At 39.8% G+C, this 15845-nt stretch overlaps 1 protein-coding gene and 1 long non-coding RNA gene across 5 annotated transcripts in view; both read right to left on the reverse strand.

Moving 5' to 3' along the window:
• The window catches only part of JAKMIP2 (janus kinase and microtubule interacting protein 2), a 155186-nt gene that overhangs the window by 95995 nt on the left and 43346 nt on the right, over positions 1-15845 (reverse strand). The window lies entirely within an intron of this gene.
• On the reverse strand, positions 2596-9362 carry LOC140846113 (uncharacterized). The gene is made up of 3 exons (XR_012125008.1): positions 9188-9362; positions 6186-6244; positions 2596-2625 (listed from the first exon to the last, which is right to left on the reverse strand). It is a non-coding gene; the product is annotated as an uncharacterized lncRNA (long non-coding RNA).

A 15845-nucleotide genomic window follows, 5' to 3' on the forward strand; every position in this document is an offset into this window, starting at 1 on the left:
ATGCGGCCCGAGGACTCCGGCTGGGCCATGCCCTTCATGGTCTCTCTACCTTATCCCTCTTCCTACACTTGTCTTCCCGGTGACGCCTCCATGTCAACACCTGTCATAACTACTCAAAACCTTTTTTTACTCAACTTTGTATGGTGACGATGGCAACCACACTTATGTGGTGAGCATTTTATAATGTATGCAATTGTTGAATCACTATGTGGTACACCTGAAACTAATATAATATTGTATATCAACTCTACTTCAATTAAAAAAAAAACTCTTTTTCTTAATACTTTCTATGGACATATCTCTTCAGAAAAGAAAGAAAATAATAATTATAGTATTGAATACTGATAATGAGCCATGCAGTATGACTAGACACTTACGGAGGTTCTGCTATTTATCCTAAAAGCTATGATCTAGCCAAATATTATTTCCATATGTCAGAGGAGGAAACTCCAAAGCTGAGAAGTCCAACCATTTACTCAGAGAATGATAGTCGGTAAGGGATGGAGTTCAGTGCTTCTGACAGCTTTGCTGTCAGAGCTTCTGCGTGTTTACCTTTGTGTGTACACATAGGCCTTCTCTGAGGGCATGAGAACATATTTTATGCAGGAGGTTGAACAGTTTATAGAGGCATTGTGATTTAATTCAATACATATCAATGAATCCTGTGTAGCAGGCACTGTGCTAGGTTCTTAGCAAGCATAGCTAAACTGTAGACCCCGGAAAGGACGGAAGTGAATTGGTGCTCTAAGCGATACTGGGTGCCCACAGCAGGTATGCAACTAGTAGTGATAAATGCAGTGCTTTCCAAATGCCAGGCAGCTTCATACCACCTTCACAGCATTCACTATAGCCACATGCCAGGTATAATGTTATTTAATTAATTTTTCTTTAAATCAGCTTTTTTTCCCCTTAAAAGTCTGTCTACTTTAGTCTTAACTTAAGCAGACCTATCTGTAAAATTGAATTTGTGGTGTGTCGGCAATATATTTTTAATACATGCTACAGTAAATATACGATTATAGGAAGAACTCCATCCACGTCCCGTCTGACATTACATTTTGGGAAATACTGGATTAATGTCTAATTGCGGCAGAGGGATCGCGCCCCCTCCCAGGACCCACAAGAGTCTCTCACTCGACTTTCATGCTGCTGTTCACAGAGCTGCAAGGTGTAGCTCCCAGCACTGGTGCGTCCTCCCTGGGGACACACCCCGTCGCATGACTGACAGATGTCTACAGTTTCCGTCATGCACTCTCCTTCCAAATGTTCAACTCCGACGATGTGATATACAGCAGTGGGTCTGCAATACTGAATCTGCGATGACTCAGTGTTTAGTATGTAAATCAGGTTGGAAAGAGGGAGTTGTAGAAAGAATTGCAACTTGCAAAAAGGATTTGAAGCGAGAGGTTGCGATGGAGCCATAATCTGAACAAAATGCTTCCAAAGGACAGAACTTGGGTCGTTCTGAGCAGGCTGCACAGCTGGTCTGGGGATACCCAGCCAGAAAAAAGCTTAAGCTGGGCATGATTTCTGAGCAACTTTTCCTAAGATTCTAAGAGAGAAGGAAGATTTAAATTTATGTATATACTATCAAGAAATATTCACTTGCTTTCTAAATTAAGATTTCCTTAGGAGACATTCTTGGAAGTGTACAACTATTGAGTCAAAAAGTATGAAAATATTTTACACAGTGAGATGCATATGGTGACAATCTCACAAACTGAGTTCAAGTGACAATGGAAGGATAGCGTCAACTTGAAAATAATAAAGCAAACAAGCAATCAAAATAAAATAAAAAAAGGAATGTGGACCAGAGGAAGAGTCACATTTCCCTCAGCACTGGGTTTTAAACATTGATTCTCAAACTTTGAGGAGAATTAGTGTCACCTAAGGAGTTTGTTAAAAACACGAGCTTGGGCCCCACGAATTCTGAATTCTGAATTGGGGTCTCTGGGCGCGGACTGGGAATCTCCATTTTTAGCAAGCGGCCAGGTGGTCCTGATGCACGACATATTTCAAAACACCAATTTAACTGACAGGAGGAAGAACAAGTTGGAATTACGATACCCACACTTACATTTTAATTATGATTAGTTTAAAAACCAATCTACAGATTGAATAGCTCTTAAAATTTGTTACTTTTCATGCACAGTTTTAACTTCTGCTGCTTCCATCCTAACACGAACTCTCCCCCACCCCGCCGGCGTGTCATCATTCCTGAAATTGAGGTGCTGCTTAAAATCAACGTATTCTTTTTCCTGAAAAGATGTTAGTGAATTAATGTTACAAACTACAATGAGTTGCGCCTTAATCAAAGAACTATGTTTGTGAGTGACTCAGAGGTTCATGACAGGAGGCCATTTGTAACATTGTGAATTCCTAGGTCAGAAGCGGGAACACGCTGAAACCGGTGCACAGCTGATCACTTCTGGGGACAGGCCGGGCCGCTGCCCGAGGTCGCGAGCCAGCCTCACTCTTCAGAAATGCAGTCACGCTCCTGAAGCAGTGACACGCCATCGCTACCTCAACGAAGGCACCTGTGTTTCCATGTGAAAATTATCTCCCAAACAGAGCCAGTGGATGGTGTGGGATGTATGTGGAAGGGCCTGAGGACGATCTTCTATTCTAAAAAAAGAGGTTTTGAAAAAAATCGTTGAACTATGACAGTATATGAGACCTATTTAAGGAATTGACTGCAATTAACAGTACTGCCAATTGTGTATCTTAAACTTGCTAAGAGACTAGATCTTAAAAGTTTTCATCACCAGGAAAAAAGAAATTTGTACCTAGGTGAGGTGACAGATATTAACTAATTGGGGTAATCATTTTGCAACATATACATACACCAAATCATTACACTGTAGGCCTTCAATTCATACAATGTTATATGTCAACTGTATCACAATAAAACTAGAAAGAAATTTTTTAAAAATTGTACACAGAAGCATACCCACACAAACATCACCCTAAAATGTTATGTACATATCTATAATTACTTATATATAAACCCACACCTAAAATCACACATATATAAATATTTCTATACCTTTGCACATGGATCTATATAAGCATCTCTATATAAATATATGCATATATACTGATTTATATAGTATGCATTCCAAGATATTTTAAATATGAAATCAAATACTTGCTTTGGCTTTTACTATCAACTTAGCAAGTCACATATTAATCACTTACCCTAGAATCAATGGAAAGTAAACGGGGAGTGAACATATTACTCCAGTCTTTCTTCATTGTTCTCCTGTTTGTACTTTAAGTTTCCAACATACTCTGCCTTGCATTTTGTTTATCAATGTGCATGTCTCATCTCTCCACTGGACTACAAATTATTTAAAGGCAATGATATTCTAGTAATCTCTGCATCCTTCTATGCCTAACAGAGAGATCTGTGAATAATAGAGGCTTAATAAAATCTGAAGGAATCCTAGGTGAATACCTGGGTCAGGAAACCTGGCTCTACTCTGAGCCCTTTTTACTAACCGCCTTCTTAAACTTGGGCATCGTTTAATTTCCTTGGGACCCAGTTTACTCACCCTCACAGTCACAGGGCTGGTTTAGTTACTCTACAGGGGATCTTGGAGATTTTGTTTCATATATTGAAAAATTTCAAAAAAGATCATAAGCACTTTACAAAATTATGGAGACATCTAGATTCTGCTGTGACAATTTAATCGTTCCGTTCATCAAATATTTTAGTTATCAAAAAAGAAAAGTCAACTAAAATACCTAAAACCAACATGTATGCATTGCAGGTACAGCAAAGTGTCAAGAAGTAAAAAACACAATATGTAGTCTTTTGTAGTAAGAACATATATTTCACTTAAAAGTCAGAAATCCTAGAATCTAGCCTGGGCTTTGCCACTTACTAGTTGGGTGACCTTCAGGAACGAGTCAATCATTCTCAAGCTCTACTTCCTGGTCTCTAATATAAAGGTTATAATACTGCTTTACCTCCTTCTCAGGGTTGTTGTGAGGTGCATTAAAATAATATATGTGAAAGCAGTTTATATAGTAATGTACAAATGAAGGTTGTAGTTTTATCCCTCAATACCAATGTTTTAATGGTATTCAACTATATATTATTATGGTGCAATGAATGCAAAAGGCACCAGGCTTTGCTAAAGAGAAACATAAAATACGATGATGGATATGATGGGAAGCAGCTCTGAAAACTTAATTACATTATGTAAATGTGAGGTAATATTATTATTTTACATCTTGATGCAGATTTCTGAATCAGTTATAAGGACACATTCCAAGCAGTGAAATGTCTAGGCGACAAATGGATGTTTTTGAACAGAGAGGAATAAAAACATTTATACTATTTCTTATTTAAGCTATAACTCTTAGGCTTTAACATCTTTCTGAAAGTTTGCGTACAAAGTCTGTCGAACACGTAACATATTAAATGACAAAACTCCACAACAATAGAGACGTGGAATGGATCTACCTTAAAAAAAACTTCCCTTACTTTTATCCTCACAGGCACTGAACATGCGGGTTTGTGGCAAAACGAAACACAACCATTACTGCCAAGGAATAGCTGCTTGTGCCTAACACAAGGGGAAATGTTCCTCAGACCAGTGCCTACGACTTCCTGGTCACAATGAGGTAGTCACCAGTCCACGGGGGTGATGACAAAATGGCCTATTCTACTCATTTACTCATTTATTAGTTCATTCAAAAGTATTTATGCTTGGAAGCAGACATTCAGTAGTAAATAAAACAGATGGGTTTCTTTTCTTTCAAACTTTTCAATTAGGCAGGGAAAATAAATGTTTAAGAACATTTATTTCAGGGTGGCATATTGGTGAGACTGCCGACAGCTTAAAAAGACAAATACTTATGGGAATAGGGGGCCGTCTAAGTTTATTAAGCCTCAGTTTCCTCATGGATAAACTGATCTCATGAGTATTTTAGAAAATTAAATGAAACAGAGGGTATAAATCATAGTGTGTAATACACAGCAGGTTCTTATTTAATGGTAGACTATAAGGTATTGATAGAGATAAGCAATACAATTTTAAACCAGTTGAACAGAATTTATGTCAGGTTAGTACATTTTACAAGAAACTTGCTTTATTCATGATTTAGATCTTGAAAATGTAAGCCATGTCGCATGCTGAACTTTGTTCTCATATCCAAGTCTTCTCTGTTCTGACCTTAGGTTCTGTCTCGGGTCTTCAGCTCTGCGTGGCCACCAGACCCACATCTGGGACTCTCGCCCCGGCTGGATGGCCTGCCTGGGCTGCAGTCCACACCCACTTGTGGACGTCATGTTTTCCAGCTACTCCAAGAAATCGCTGTGCAGGCCCACTGGGTCAGGATTCCCACTGGGTCAGGATTCCCACTGGGTTCCCCAGCTTGGGAAAAGGATTCAGTACGTTTTATTTGTGATATAGCAATTTGCACTCCCTAGATTTCAGTTTCTGCAGCTGCTAAATGATAAGATTTGATTATAGTGCCTTTTTATGCATTATTTTATAAATTCTTTCTTCTTTTGGTGTAAAATTATCATATTTTGTGGATAGTCCCTTATAAAGTCATATAAAACCTGTTCAAACAGTAGGAATGCACAGGCCAGGGATCAAAATTTGGAGTCTTCCACGAGCAGGACTCACATGGGGCCCCACTCTTATCTCGTGGTGTGGCTTTCTCACATCAAAAAGTTGCTTTGCCAGTATCAGTCAGTGGCAGGGCACGGGGATGTTTTAGAACTAGGGACTGGATGTTTCATCAGCGGCTCCCTCATGCATCTTAACTTAACCACACAGACACAGCCCTACCCCTTCCCCTCGGATGGAAATAATGGCCATGTGTACGAATGTTTAAGAGCAAAATTGAAGGGCACACATTTCAGCTTCAAACACAGACACTTCCCTTCACAGACACGTTCTCCTTCTCAAGTAAAAGTATAAGCAGTAACCCTTTTGAGAATGCTGACGAATTACGTAAATATTCTTTGTTATTCTGAATTCATAAACCCAAGTAATTCTTGTTAGGCTGGGTTCTTTAAAGCATATGGCTAACAATTTAGAAATGCATAGATGCAGAAGGGAGGAAAGTGAGAGTGTAGGGAACTGTCAAAACTGGCAATCTCCAAAAGTAAACCACATTCTGAGTATTAATAACTTATTATGTAAATTAAATTTGTTACATCTTACTTTGAAGATATTTCTAGCCAGGAAGGATATAGCACAGCTGGTTCAGACTTGTTTTCACTCTAAGGATGGGAGAATCAGCACATCTTCATTATACTAATACAAAATTCTTAACAATTAATTTTTCTGGACAGCTTACAAACTAAAACTTTTTGCAGCCGTGAGCCTTCATTAACATCATTCCATTTTTACCTTTTTGCCTTTTAACAAAAGATTTACCTTTAACAAAAACCTTGAAAGAAAAGGTTCCATTTTTTTACATGAGCTATTCTTAACAAACAGCAAAAATGTTAGGAAAAACAGCATAAGCCAAACCTTACTGGGCATCATTAAGTGGCAGATACTGCTGCAGCTTTACATACATCAATTCACTTAAAACAGCCTAAAGAAGCAGGTAATCCCTTTTTTATTTATGAGGAAACTAATAGAAGGAAAAATTGTCAAATTTTAAGTACATTGGGGATTCTGCTTAATTAACAGCAGACTGGATATTACTGATCAACCCTCCACCAATAAAGACAATCTAAAAAGCTGGAGGAAAAAAAACCCCTAAAATTTAAAAAGCACTAAAGAGCACACAAGACTGCAAAGAATTACCAGGCTGAGATTCGGGGAGAAGTTAAAACGCAGAGCCAAGAACGCAGGGCGCTGGGGGCTGTTGGTCGGACAGTATTTGCCGATCCAGGCGAGACGGCTAAGAGGCCGGACTGAGTTTTGATGGACGAATGTGCCGAGAGGCGAAATACTGGGATCCAAGTAAATTGTCATCGCTATGGGCTGGGACCTCAGAGTCCCGCACGGACAAGCGAAGCAGAAGTAAATGAATATTCATAGAAGCTCCAGCTTGGCTGTGACTGATCTGGATGCCCCGGAAAATCTCAAACCCCAGTTTAGATATAGGTGGTCCCAGATCACTGTTACCCACAGGAGCCTGGGAAAAGCAGAAGGAAATTGACCTGGAGGGGCTCAAATGATTTCTACTCATAATCACTGAAACAGCATGTTGAACACACAATCGAAGGCGACCAAAGACACAAGGAGACAAGGCAGCATGTGCAGGAGCCAGCAGAGCCGAGGGACAACAAACACAAAGACGTCAAGCACTGTGATTCTCCGAAAGATCCAGTTACACAACGATGCTTAATTAATTCAAGGAGATAAAAACCAAGCCTGGAGAATTTGAAAGGTGACTTAACGATGTAAAAAGTGGTACAGAAGATCTGGGAAAGAACAAAATGCAAATTACAAAACTGAAGAAAATAGCGACCAAAATCAAGAAATCAACAGATGAGCTTATTGGCAGTTTAGGCGCAACAGAAAACAGAATCTGCAAATGAAAGACATGTCAAAGGCATGGAGCGATCCAAGGACGAAAAAACGATGCGCAATGTATGAGAAGACATCGGATCCCACATGAAATGTGGGCATACGTTCAATAAGGCCATAAAAGGACCCGAGAGACACAGTGGGGTAGAGGTGATGTTTAAAGAGATAATAGCTAACTTTTTGCAGAAATGATGAAACTTACCAGTCCACAGATTCAAAGAAGTCCAAGAAGTACCAGCAAGAATCAAAGACCGAAAATCTTAAAGGCCACCAGAGAAAAACAGAGGCTGGCCTATAAAAGAACAGCAGTGATACCAACAGCTGACTTCTCGACGGCAACATGAGAGGCACAAGACAATGGAAAAATATCTTCAATATGCTGAAAGTAACTGACAAGTCAGAATCCTGTATACAATGAAATTATCTTCTAAAGATGAAGGTAAGATAGTCATACTAAAGAAAATTCTAAAGGGTATTATTCTTTAGGCAGAAAGAAAATGACACATGAAGGAATAAAGAGCAGAAAAAATGATAAACATCTGGGTAAATAGAAGTGAACATGGATTATGTTGAAATATGAATATTTCTTGTGAATATATATATAAATAATTATAATGCACAAAAATAAGCATATAATTTCATAATGCAAGAAGGGTAAATATAGTTTTAAGGACTAGGAGGAAGATTGGCAGATTAAAGTTAGACTTTGATAACTCAAGAATTCATTATAATCACTCGGGCTTACACTAAAAGAATATTCTAAAGAGTCTATGACTTCTATGTTAACAGAAAGAAGAAACTGAATGATTAAAAAACTTTCTATCAATCCAAAAGTAATGAAGGAAGGAGAGGAAAAAAACAATGTAGAACTCTTGGGGCAAACAGAAAACATAATGAAGCAGTAAACAGAAGTACAAATAGCAGTAATTACATTAAATTTGAATGAATTAAATATACTAGTTGAAAGTTAAAATTTGCACTCTGGGGAAAACAAAGCAAAAAGCCAGATTATATGCTCTTTAAAGAAGATCTTTATCTATAATGCAAGTATATAAAATCATTAAAAATATATAAATGCACATTTATGTTAATACATTTTATAACATAAAAAAACTGAAAGAAAGCTGCAGTGGCTACATTAAAACAGAAAAATTAACATTACTAGAGGTAAATAGCACAACTTCATAATGATAATGTTCAATTTCCCTAGGAAGATATAACAATTCTAAATTTGTATGTATCTATTAACATAGCCTGAAAAAACATAAAGCAAAACTTGACCAAGTTATAAAGAGAAATGGGCAAATCCATAAATACAGTGAGAGTTAAAAAAAAATATTTCTCTCTGAGTACAAGTCCCTTCGAGGCATTTAATGATTTATTTTAACATCATATTTCTTCCATACTCAAGTGTGGAAGGAAATGGGTGTCCCCTTTCTTATTTTTTCCCAGGGCTGGGACCTCTTAGGAAGGATTCACCTAGAGATGATACGTATGTCAGAACTAACCATGGTACACCACAGTCTCAACAAGTATCAGTCCTGTTCATCCCAGGTAGCCATATAGTCATGCACTGTTTACAACACAAAAGTATTTGAAGGTGCAACATTTTAAACCAGTGTGCTGAATGCTTCCTGAAGGGTCCTCCATGTCTACGACATTGAAAAATAATCAAATACCTTAGTCTCATTAGGCTTTGCTGGGCTCACCTGCCAAGCTGACAAGTGTTGTCGACATGATTTGTGCAGGAAAGTGCACTGACAGTGTGTCTGTCCCCTTGCCACTCGTCCCGTGGACCCTGCCACAAGGGGTTGTGGCAGTGACAAGGATCTGGCAGTAGCTTGCTGTGGCTGTCTGAACTCTCTGCCCAACTTTGCTGCAAATGACTAATCGTAGCAATTTGCTTCTAGTTGCGATTCTCACCCTTCTGGTTTTACAGGTGCCTGTGCACCCTTTTAAGGACGCTGGTAGGACCTGCTATCACAGATTGCAGCTTGTCTCCTTGCTCCTTTGGGTTATTCCTCTTTTCGTTTCCTTTGCCTTCTCTTACCTCCATTTCCCATCCCCCACCCCACCCCTTTCATTTTCTGTTTTTGATCATGTGATTTGCGTATGGGCGGATCCTTGTGTAAGGAGCGGCTGTTTCCTAAGAATCCCTCTCCATGATTTCCCACAATTTCTAAATCCTTGAGGATTTGCTCCAATGAGCTCCAGAATATCATAGACTGAAAGTCTTTCTTTCTTTTTTTCTTGTAAAACAAAAGGTATCTAACCTGAGATTTTTAAAGTACGTGACCAGCCCCAGCAAAGTGTAGCTAATGAAAGGACAATGTGGGACGATGTCAGTCACTGGAAGATGGTGACAATATTTTGGTTACATTAGAAGTGAAATGAAGAAGAAACTAACTCATCTGATGTGGAAGATGTCAGGGCTGGTTTTCTGTCTGATAAAAAAAATTATAATTTATTGTTCTCTTTATGCCATGATAACTGGTTTTCCCAAGGAATTTCCTTCTTAAAAATAAATTAAAGGTAGAAGATTATTTATAGTTCACTCTTCTTTCCCCTACACTCATGGCACGCTGTTACTGCACTATTTTTACAGTGCTAGTATAGTTGTACAACATTAGCAAAGCGTTTCTTAGGAAAAATAGGACTATATTGTGATTAATTACATTTTGAATTTTGAAAACCTTAAGTATACCTAATTAGCATATCATTATTCATCAGTATTGAATTTGAAGGAAATATTGGGAATTTTAGAATATAATCCATAAATTTTGTGTTTCAACAGTGTTGGTCTTTCTACCCTACTTGGGCTTTACGCCTTATTACTCTCGTTTTGGCAAGAGAAAAACATCATATATCTCACATAATCAGGCACACAAAATTCAGATATATGTATAATTTATAAATATGTTGACTTATAAGGCTTTTAGTATCCTAACTAAATGTTTCATGAAATAGGATATAATACTGTGATTTTAATAGCCACTCTTTAGCTTCTATAAATCTTAAAAAACAAAATAGTTCCATTTCTGTGCTTAATCTGTGAGAGAAGATTTCCTCTTTAGAGAATAAAATTAATTAACTCAACAAATTAGCTGCCTCCCACATATGTTAGTTGGATAGGGGGACCATGTAAAATAACTCTTCTAAAAACAGGAAACATTCGTGTGATTAAAAAAAAATTATTCAAACAAGGTAGGGGAAGAGTCTAATACAACAACTTTGTAGCAGGTGGTGTATTCTATTACAAATCTCCCTTTCGGTTATTAACATTAATTTTGGGCAGTGCCATGGGGTGAAGTTTGTTTACTATTTTCAGTAAAGAACTCTCAATGCTAGGTGGTCAATCAAAGGCAGTTTTTAAAAAACAGGTAATCACGGATCCAAATACAGTAAAAATTTGATACCCCTTAATATTCACAAGACTATTTTCTCCTACTCTTCTCTGCCTTTTGGTATAGTTATTTTTAGCAGTCACAGCTCTGCCTGTGTCTCATTCATTATGCAGTCTGTACAAACCGTCACTAGACATTATAAGCGAAATTAGCACATGGCTTAGAAAGTGCTCATTCTATCTTATCTACCAGATATAGCTACAGAGTTATCCCTTCACAGTGGCCTGGGGACAACAATCCCAAACACACGAACTATTTAGAAAATATAATGGATGGTTCAAAACTCAAAAGAAGAGATGCATACCATATCTGGAAGATACTGTGAGCTTATACTTTCCCACTACCTGTGGGAAGGCGTTTTTGCATCTCCAAAATAGCTTTCATCAACTTCAGTTCAATATCTAGAAGATGTTGTTTGTTATAAAGAAGAACAATTCACTTCACCAGATACTTAATTGAGGACTTACTTTGTGGCAGGCCTACAGCAAGACAGGATCACAAAAACAAGTTGATTACACGAACTATTTCTTTATTCATAATTCTGCATTTTTTTGGAATCTTACTCTTTGCCAAGCATTGAACAATGTCTCGAGGACACAAGGCACCTGACTCGAATTCAGTTTTTACTCTAGAGTCCTCACAATGTAAGGTAGTTTTCTTTTACCATCTATGAGTTAACCAGGCTTAAAGAGGTTCAGCTCAACCTCCAGCGCAGGTCTGTCACACGGGACAGGGGTCCAGGAGGAAGACCTTCCCGTGCCCGCTCCGGCGGCGTCAAGTCCCCACGAGTTGGGGAAGTTTGAACTGATTTTTAACAGAGTTGGGTCAGCTGTGCTCTTTTCCTTTCCAATCACTGTGCGGCTGGATGACAGACACTGACAGACAGACAGGCACTGTGCTCCCACCCCCTAAGTCAGGGTAGCCCCAACTCGAGTCGGCAGACATCTGTCAGTCACGGGTGCAGCACCTTGGCCAGCACGTTTAATCCTTCCACATTTGTTGTCTCATCTACAAAATCTTAACTCCATCCTTTCCAAGCTCGCCTGTCCATTTTCATGAGGTTAAGATGAGAGGATGTTGGAGACAGTGCTTCGCACATGGAAAGGAGTTGCTCAAGCGTCACTGACGAGAACTGGAGGAAGGGCGGAAAATAAAGCACAGAACATCACCCAGCTGGGTGGCTCTAAGGTGTTATCATTCCAGAAGACTGAGGCAGGGTTAGAGGCTATCGAATAAAAAGCTTTGTTCTATGAAATATTTAGTCCCTGAATAACTTCCCCAGCAGAGCAGAGCAAACACGAGACTTTGTCCCTAAAGAGAAAGCAGTGGCGTGTGGTGGTTAGGGAAGCGGACTTCGACAGGAGTGACGCCTGGTTTGAAACACACTAGGTCATTTCATTTTCTACAAGATTGTAGAAGTTGTTGAGTCTCTCTGAGCCCCACTGCCCTATCTGTAAAACAGGAATAACAACAGCCATCTGAAAATATGGTTGCAAAATTTAAAAAAAAAAAGTATGCCAAGCACTTGGTATTGTGTTTGGCACTGTGCCTAGCACATAGGAAATGCTCAATAAATGGTGTCTGCAGAGTGATACATTGGATGATTTCCTACCAATACACTTGTTTTTGATTCTGTGTTTTGACTGTGGGTCAAGCCTGGGCGATTTCAGGCCATTTTAGGTTAATAAAGAATGCAAGCAAATAGAGCTGCTGCGAAGACTCGAGATGCATTTGTTAGACTGGGACAAAGTGAACGGGCAGGGAATGTGGGCAGGTGTCTGGGCCAGACGCTCAGAGATGAGGTGACGGGGGAACAAAAATCACTTGGCTCCATTCAGATGGCCCAGCTGGGAGAGGTCAGTGAGACCCCCCAGTCTAGATTGACAATGGAAGGCAGTGCTTGAGATCTTTTGGGAAAGAAACTGAAGATGAAAGAAATACTTCTGAGGATGTGAGATAATTTAGACTTCTGAGGAAAGCCATGGTAATATTCCAGTTTGCTCAGGCTAGACTTTTTAGACCTGCCTTCCTGCTGCAACTATTAACCCTGCTCTTAAACCGTCTGGGTCTAGACAGTAATACCCAGCCCCCTACTTCTGAGGCCTGACAATAAAGCAGGGCTCTGCGGGGCGGGGCTCTGTGCAGGGATCCCGGGTGCGGCTTTCACAGTTGCCAAAGTGGCAGATCTTCCAGTAACGTACTGTGTGCTTTAGAGGTTTTGCACGGTCTCTTCGATTCATGGCCTTGCTTACCCAGGAAAAAGCCACAGACCCACAGTCCCAGAGAACACAGCAATGCTCGCCTTCTCTTTTTAGCTAGATTATTTGCCTCCAAAATAATCGCAACAATAGTTCCGAAAACTAGGTCACCTAGATTTCAAAACGGTTCTGTTTCAAACCATCTGGGGCTGAGGATGACTTTGGAATTAGCTGTTCTTGGTATGATGGCAGAAACCCGACCTAACACATTTATGTGCACATCTGCCAGGGCCGCAGCATTGTTCTGGGTATTTGATATTCAGAAGATGTATCAAGAATTTGAACCTTGGAGAAACAAACTGCTCAGCATTTCAATTAGGATCGCGTGTTGTGCATACAAAGCATTGCTACAGAAAATCTTGGAACATGTTGGAATGCTGGGTTTTTACAAACTAAATATTGCCAAGCAGTTGCAAGTGAAATTATATTCTGCACGGGCAATCTCGTCCTCTGTCCCTGGGCAGTTGTTCTTCAAAAGGTGGTCAATACAGACTCCTGGTTTGCACCTCTAAATTCCTGCCACCTGAGGTTTATAGTCCATGTTTAGTGAATTATATTCTCAGCACATTTGATTGACTGTATAAAGCTTTGATTAAATGGCATCTAAGAAAGCAGGTCATGTGACTCCACACATTTCCCATAACACCCAACATTAACTATAAAAAAAGATGAGTGGCTTCATTTGCAATTGCTGTTTTTGTGCCCTTCCCCCACCTTGCTGGAGTAATTCTTAATGTTCTTCGCGTACCATGCGTTTGTGGGGCCTCCACAGTTCCATTCACAGCTGCCATTATCAACACAGAAAAGAGATGGTCCATCTCTTGTAAGAAGTGGAATGTGTTAGAATTCAAATACAGCTATTTCCCCCTATCTGCTTGGATAGTGGATACTGGAAAAAAATACAGAGCTTATTGTGATCTTTCAGATAATAATAATGATGATACTACTATTACTACTAAAAATAGTAACACCAACATATATGTACTGAACATTTGCCGGGCGCTAAAGGCCTTACCTGCACCATGTCACTAGTCCTCCCAAAAATCTGATGACCCAAGTACTGTCATTCCTACTGTCTGAGTAAGGAAACTACGGCTTAGAGAGGTTAAGTAGCTTACCCAATGTCACACAGCTGGTACATTTTTTATGAGATTAGGATTTAAACCCAGATCTGTCTGACCTTTGAATTTGCTCTTAATCTCTTGCTACGATGTTTCTTTTTCACAGTGTGAAGTTCTGATATACCTAACAGCATCCTGCCATATGATCTTACGGTATTAGATCAGAATTCTGTTTCCCCAGGATCTTCACAGAAATACCTGAAGTTAAAATCTTCAGGATGTTTACAGAATTTAAAACTGACAGAGATTGCCTAGGCAAAACTGTTATTTGTAATTAAATCCATTTGGGTGAAGTTTCCCTCTCTTCTTTTTCTTATCTATTAAACTCTGAAGTTAAGGGGAGAGGTGATATCGGTCATTTCATTCCCACTGAGGGGCACACTAGTTGATAGGTAGTTGCCACCAAACAATGGTTTTTGAATAAATGCAAATAAAATAGAAAAAAAACCCTCATGATATCACTCAGTCTAGTTGTGAGAGCAGCTCAGACATAGAAAAACTGAAAGGCACAGCCTCCGTCCATGCTGGGCTGTGTCTGACAAGGGAGGGACGGAACAAGGGAGGACGTCTGACCTTCCGCTGACTCGGTCCCCGCACTACCTCGTTCTTGCCTTTTCTAATTACCACCCTTTTGTTCCTGTATTTTCCATTTTGCCCCTTATGCCTTTGTTTTCCTATTCATTCTTGATAAACTTTCCAGCCTTCCATTCGCCACTGCTGCTTCAGCATCTTTTTATGTAAGCTTATTGACAACAAAGATTGCTCTCCAAGAACAACAGAAATTGATTTTGGGGTAAGACTTACAAACTGCACGCAGATCACAACAAACTGCTAATAAACTGCTTTCTGTTTCTCATGAGTGTGAACACGGAGTCTGATTTATCCTCTGAGTAAAGGGAGGTGGAGTCAGGGGACACCCTGAGGGGGGGACATCTCTATGAGAAGGGAACGCTCGGAGAATATAGCCAAAGATTCTGTAACATCTTTCTACGTTGACAGATAGTAACTGCACTTGAGGGGTAAGGATTTAATAATATGGGTAACTGTTGAACCACTGTGCTGTACATCTGAAACCAACGTAAGATTGTACACCAACCATATTTCATTTAAAAAGAAGAAGAAGAAGGGAATGCTTTGTGGCAAGAAACAGAGCAAACCCACTCCTCCCAGGCCAAGGTTTTGCAAGGTTCCACGTGGAGGGTCAGAATGGGAATCCCCCTGAAAATGGACTCCTGCAGATCTGCTGTGGAGAAAGTGAAGTTTCCAATGGCAGGATTCTCACCTGGCCCTGGTTGGCTTGCTCACTGCACACCTGTGGGCAATACTTCTATTGACCCCATATAAAGACCTCTGCCCTGTGTTCTGGGTGATATGGTGGTATGGCTGCTGCACGGCTGCTGGGCTGCAGGAGAGCAGAGGCTGAAGTGGTGGCAGCACCAAGGACAGAGACTGAGATGGCTGTGGGGACAGACAGGCCCAGAGGCAGAGATGGGCTTGCTGCCTGCAGACTTGCTCTGAGTGGCGGGATTCTAGTGATTGACCTGCACCATATAT

This window comes from Manis javanica, chromosome 14 (assembly GCF_040802235.1).
Source record: "Manis javanica isolate MJ-LG chromosome 14, MJ_LKY, whole genome shotgun sequence".
In the NCBI taxonomy this organism is placed as follows: Eukaryota; Metazoa; Chordata; class Mammalia; order Pholidota; family Manidae; genus Manis; species Manis javanica.